Source organism: Primulina tabacum, chromosome 10 (assembly GCF_025594145.1).
Source record: "Primulina tabacum isolate GXHZ01 chromosome 10, ASM2559414v2, whole genome shotgun sequence".
NCBI lineage: Eukaryota > Viridiplantae > Streptophyta > Magnoliopsida > Lamiales > Gesneriaceae > Primulina > Primulina tabacum.
In genome coordinates this window covers 5,296,201-5,302,935 of record NC_134559.1, presented here as the reverse complement: position 1 = coordinate 5,302,935, position 6,735 = coordinate 5,296,201, and the positions used below count along the sequence as shown (strand labels likewise).

The 6,735-nt window shown below is 33.7% G+C and overlaps 1 pseudogene; it reads left to right on the top strand.

Annotated features, from left to right (window-relative positions):
- The first annotated feature begins 2,737 nt into the window (after positions 1 to 2,737).
- Positions 2,738 to 5,166, top strand: LOC142506060 (carboxyl-terminal-processing peptidase 3, chloroplastic-like; annotated as a pseudogene).
- Positions 5,167 to 6,735: the final 1,569 nt, after the last annotated feature.

Genomic DNA, 6,735 nt, shown 5'->3' with positions numbered 1-6,735 from the left:
GAAATAATAAATAAATAATGATAGTTAATATAGTATTTGATTTGATTGATAAATAATAATTTGTTTGATTTGATTGATTAAATTTGAGATAAAATAATCATTTTGTCATTTTAATAATTAATAAAAATTAATAATATTATTTGTTAAAGATAATATTGTAAATTAAATTCAATGATTTGATCGATGTAAGATAAATAATTAATGATTTGATTGATTAAGATAAACTAATTAATAAATAAATAAATAATATGAAAAAGTAAACATGATTATGAGACATGAAACGTGTGCCTAAATTAATCAGTTTATCGAAAAATTTATTGTATGAATTGACAACCCAAAAAACGATTCACTTGGGAAACCACAACTCAATATCTACTATATTCACCAATATAATACTCTAATACGAACCATGTAGCAAAATGTTTTTTCAAAAGACACCCAAACACAATATACTTTATTATTTTTGTGCACTTGGTTCGTGGTAATATGTGTGTATAATAAATGACAAACGAGTATAAAACAAAAAACAAAAAAAAAAAGAAGAAAACAAAAAATGAATAATCAATCCCTCCACGTTATGCAGTTTCATAATTGCTCACTCTATATTATTTTATTGACAAGACTTATGTGCTTTGTAAAACGGCGGACGAATCATTTGTTTTTTCAATGTAACATGTGAGTAAATATTTGGAACTATGTACGTGAATGATTGAGTATACAGAAGAACATGAGCTCGGTTACAGCAGTGCTCAGAGGAGTATATAGTGGTGGATCCAAGCTAGGAAAAATGAGAGTTACAGCATTGATAACATGTGTATCATGTGTAGAATATGAGAAAAAGAGCTTTTTTTGAAGACGAATATCCAAATATTGCAGATACTACTCTAAAAATCAAGGTACTTATGTTACATTGTAATTCTTGCAATGAATTACAACGATTTGATTTCATATCTTTTTTTTATACTCGAATCACTTTGGATTCCAGAGCATGTCTCCTGTAGTTATATTATTGTATAGAGTCTTGGGATATGTCTCGTGTGTATGTGTTGGATCATGGTGAAATCTGGATTAGGTCTGTTTACCAGAGATTCATTCACTACCCCCATCAAACGTTCCTTTTTATGTTGTTCACGTGTGAATAGATTGTTTTCGACTTGTTCCTACAGTCCTAACATGAGCATTTGAGCAGGGGATGTAGACTAGCCTCTGTTCTTAATCTCAGTTTAATGAAATTGTGGAGTTACGCTGTGATTTTAAAGATTCTCCAACCCGTTGCCACCTTAAATTACCACCTTGATGTGACATTATGGCTATGTACTATATTTGATATTTGGTTAGAATATTATGTTAGCTTTTGATTATAACGTTGTTAGTACTGTTTTATTGTCTTGTTTTTTCTGAAGATGTCCAGTATATTTGTATAAACTTTATTTATCTTTTTAATATAATCGTTTCATTTTTTTTCGGTATTAGGAATTCTATTCAGAAATTCATTCACGGATAAAAATTCAAACTTTAACTTGCTACTCTATTTTTTTTAAAAAAAATTGAAGGTTAAAGGGCTTCATCAATTTCTGAAATTCTTTTTGGCCACTAATTATGCATTTCTTGATTCTGTGAACTTTATCCATGAAAATACTCTGTTAGTACACGCAACAGGCTTAGCCACCGCAATGCTGAAAGATTCACGTGGATCCCACTCAAGAAACTAGCATAGTAGCATACAAAGATGCCACCACTCTTATATTTTGATATTTTAATTTTATTAAGTAGTTGATTTTCAAAAGGCCTAGCCCGTCTGTTTTCTCTCCATTTTGTGAAATTCACAAAAAACCAACCTCAAGAGTTCTTGGTTCTTAGAAACCGGGGAACTGTAGCCTGTAGGACCCAGGAATGTAGAAAAAAGATTGTTCATTGTTTTGAACAGAAGAATTTTAGTGCTAAGTCCAAGAATAATTGTGTTTTAGGTTTAAACGAAGACTTGGTTAGAAGAGTTTGGATTTGCTGTTTCAGTCTCCTTGTGCTGTGATTCGCCTTCTTTTGCTGAGTCCCTGACCGTTGCTTTTCCTGCTTCTCACACGCGTGAGGTTATCAAGTTCTTGAATTTTTAGCATCTTATTCATAATAACACCTTAATGCTTGTGAAATTTATTTGCGAATCAAGGATTTTAATCAAGGGGTGACTCGGTGTTTATTTGATCAAAACATATTCCAAACGATCTGTCTGTGATTGGAGTATGGCAATAGAAACATGTTACTTTATCATATTTTTTAGTGCAGAGACATGGGGAACCACAATATTTCTTTTGAGATAGTTTATTCATTTATTGGATACTTGATTTAGGTTGTTATCGCAGGTGAATACAGTACAAAGAACGCTGGCGGAGGCTTGGGGATGGATCAGGGAGACCTTCATTGATCCTACTTTCAATCATCAAGGTGACAATAACAAACTTTTCCCTTTGTTTTGTTTGTACAGATTGGAGACCACATTATTATAGGAGACAACGAGGTTGAATTTTTGAACTCTTGAATACAGAATTGACTCCATGGTTTGTTGCAACCATTATAAAAGATATTGAAGTAGTCAAGAAACGTTTTTAATTACATCTTTTAAATGCTTCAATTTTCTATTGAGTCTGGAAGCAAATAATTTAGAAGAATCCTTGTTAATAGCATTTCAAATTTATAAAAGATCATGTATATATACAGATTGGACTTGCAACTGCAACAAACAATGGTTGAAATATATCTACTGAGATCAGAAGAAGCGGCATATGGCAAGATCAAGGGAACGCTTTCAACTCTTGGAGATCCTTTTACACGTATAGTCAGTCCTAAGGTAGTAATCTCGATAATCCCGAAAGTCCCAAAAATCATGCTCGGAACTCTCTCGGTTATCATATAATTCTGTGAAGGATTTGTTCTAATCACTGCTGATCATTAAATGCAGGAAATCAAAGTTTTAGATAGGTAGTGATGGAAATTTACAAGGCGTTGGTTTATGTATCAACTCTGAACCGATGACTGGGCATCTGGTTGTGTTATGATGCATAGAGAATAGCCCAGTGGCACGTGCTGGAATACATAAAGGAGATGAATAGTCGAGATAAATGGTACCTTTTTCAAGGATTTAACTCTCAGTTCTTTCAAACTATCAGCTGAAGTATTATTGCTCTGAAAAGCTCTTGATTTTTTTTTAGGGACTTCAGGTGAACGACTCGTAGGAGTGACTAGTGAAGAAGCTGCTCAAAACTTAGAGGCTGTGTCGAAACAACTGTTACCGTAAAACTCAACAGTGTGAGCATTTTTTTCTGATTATCAACATCATGGTGCATATTCCTTAGCGATTCTACTCTACCATTTATCAGGTTAATGACATGGGGAGTGCTTGTGTCAAGGAGGTATACAACCAAATCCAATATTTGTGCACTTTGAATTCACTCATAGATGCAATAAATTTTACACAAGATATAGTTTTTTGCTCAATGCAATGTGATGATTTTTACATAGATTAAATTGCCCAGCGAAGTTATAAAGCTTTCACCTATCTCTAGTGCCATCCTCTCTCACATAACACCTGAAGGGCATCTATCAAAGACGGGTTATGTGCAGCTGTCAACTTTCTCTCAGGTAGTTGCTAAAATAAAATCTGACTTTTTCGAGTGTGAATGCCAGAGATCGAGTGTAAAATCTGTTTTGGTGGTGAATATGAAGAACCAAAAAAGTAGTCTCCCGATTAGTGGTTTTATAATGAACATGGAGAGGGTAAAGGCTGTTCAAACGAATAAACACAACATTCACATATAACAGACTGCTGCAGCAGAGATGGAAGACACAGCACATGAGATGGAGAATCAAGGTGTGCAATCATACATATTGGATCTACGAAACAATCCAGTGAGTTCTTGGTGTGCCCTTTTTCATCTGAATCCAATTTATTTGGCTAAAAATGCTTGATGTTGTTGATTCGTTTCTCCTTGAAATTTTGTAGGGTGGTTTGGTGAAAGTTGGACTAGATGTTGCTCAAATTTGGCTAGATGGAACGGGGACTTTGGTGAACACTATCGATAGGGATGGAAACATGTTACCTATCAACATGATAAATGGCCACTCTTTAACACGAGATCCACTTGTTGTATTAGTGAGTTCTCCCTTCTAGCTGTTGCAGATATTACCCAGAATACATCGTTTCTTCGACTGCATGAGGCATCTAAGTGGAAGGTCAGCGTTTTTTTCTCGGGAAGTAACCAAACCCTGTCTTCTCTTAAAAACAGGTGAATGAAGAGAGTGCAAGTGCAAGTGAGATTCTCGCAGGGGCCCTTCATGACAATGGCAGAGCACTTCTTGTTGGGCATAGAACATTTGGCAAAGGAAAAATTCAGGTTAAGCTTAACTTACCATTTTCAGACGACCTGAGGCCTCCTTAGCTGCTAGGAAATCACTGTTAAAAATGACAAAAAAGTAGATCCTGATATCTCTGAAAGCATAGTATGCCACAACAAGGGCCGGAAAGAATTAAAACGAGTCAAATAATTCCTTTATTTTATGTTCAAGCTATAACTTGATTTGTCTGGTTCATGTTATCCACATTTTCAAAAAACCAAGGAAATATTTGGTTTTGTTTCTGAAAATTATTTTCTAACCTTCAGAAACAAAAACCAACCTGCTACTGCATTATCATTTTCTCGTCTGAAAATTCATTTTCACTTGCTGTCTAATTTTTTTTCTTTCCTCCCCAAAGGCGAGCTCTTCATAAATAAGGCTTTGAAACTAACTGAAATCTTTGACGCAGAGTGTGACACAGTTACACGACGGATCAGCCCTTCTCATTACGGTGGCCAAGTATCTATCTCCGGCGCTTCACGACATTGATCAGGTTGGCATTGCACCAGACGTACTACATTGCTCAACTGATATCCTCAATTCACCCAAAGACTACTTCAACCATAAAAACTCGGCCACCAAATCCTTGGAAAGTGATTCTTGTGTACTGTTAGCCCAGCATCAGCTTGATGACATTCAACTATTAGAAAGCTCAGCTTCTTGATTCATCATTCGGTGGATCACTCGCATTCGGATTATTGTTGCTCAGCTTGATTATTGTTACTATTAGCATTAAAGATTGTGGATGAACAAATTTAAAGATTACAATCAAGAAGCTTGATTATGGTTCCAACTATAAAGAAAAAAATTCAAATCCGAATGAAAGAACAGTTTCGGTTCTTTTTTTTTTTCGTTGACACTGCAGATTTCACTTCGCAGTTTGAGAGGGATCGTGCTCAGGTCCAGAGGCGAGGCTTTGAGTTTGTACTATCGAGCATCGCCAACTGTTGCATATGCAAAATTTGGCAAAATTTGACACTAAAGATTTCACTTCACAATTTGAATCTGCATTTGCAAAATTTTGGACAAAAACTTGTGTGAGATGGTATCACGAGTCGTATTTTGGGAAGCGGATCTCTTATTTGGGTCATTCATGAAAAAGTATTATTTTTTATGTTAAAGATATTACTTTTTATTATAAATATCGGTAGGGTTGACTCGTCTTACACATAAAAATTCGTGAGATCGTCTCACAAGAGACCTACTCTTGCAATTTTGTGATAACTTAAAAGACATATCGATAAATTGAAATACGTTACACCACATACATCAATATTTTTGGACGAATAGATTATTACAATTAAACGTCGAACGTCTCAAATTCAAGAAAGATCTATATCGAATTTGATTCTAGTATTTATACAATCATTTCTTTTACAGCTCAAAAAGCAATTGTGAATGATATCCGAGTTCAAATACACAAATATTATATCGATTTTTCGAGTCACATCTATGAACTAAAAGCTTGCCAATATGTTATATAGCAAATTAATTCGATTGTTGGGTTCCTTATTGTGGTAGTTGGGGCTATGCACAAGAAGCTTCTTCCTATGTCCAAAAAGTTGGTCATATTCCCTTTTGTTCCTTATTTTATTTTCTATTTAGTTTGTGGCAAAAAATTGTATGAGACGGTCTTACATGTCGTATTTTGTGCGATGGATCTCTTATTTGGGTTATCCATGAAAAAATATTACTTTTTATACTTAAGAATATTACTTTTTATTATGAATATCGGTAGGGTTAACTCGTTTCACAGATAAAGATTTGTGAGACCGTCTCACAAAAGACCTACTATTAGTTTTTATATTTACAAAACGCGAAACATTTTGATACGTGTACAACGTAATACACAAATAATACACAAATATTATATATGACATGTACGTAATATATTAATTGAGGTTATTTTGTTACTTGACTTTTAGCAATATTATTTCATAACTTTTGAAAAAACAAATGATTAATTAACTAACCTACCTAAAATCAGTGTGATTTGTTCGATTTTGTAGAAGAGGCTCCTTAGGTACATTTTAAAATTAATATATTATTATTATTATTACAATATATATCGGAATTGGATTATGTTATTTGATAAAAACTTGTGTGAGACGGTCTCACGGATCGTATTTTGTGAGACAGATCTCTTATTTGGGTTATCCATAAAAAATTATTACTATTTATGCTAAGAGTATTTCTTTTTATTGTGAATATCGGTAGAGTTGACCGTTTCACAGATAAAGATTAGTGAGAACAAGAGACATACTCATGTTATTTTATCCATATCATTATTGCACATCTACTTTTTATTTTTAAATATTATATTTTACATTATCATTAAAATTAATTAAT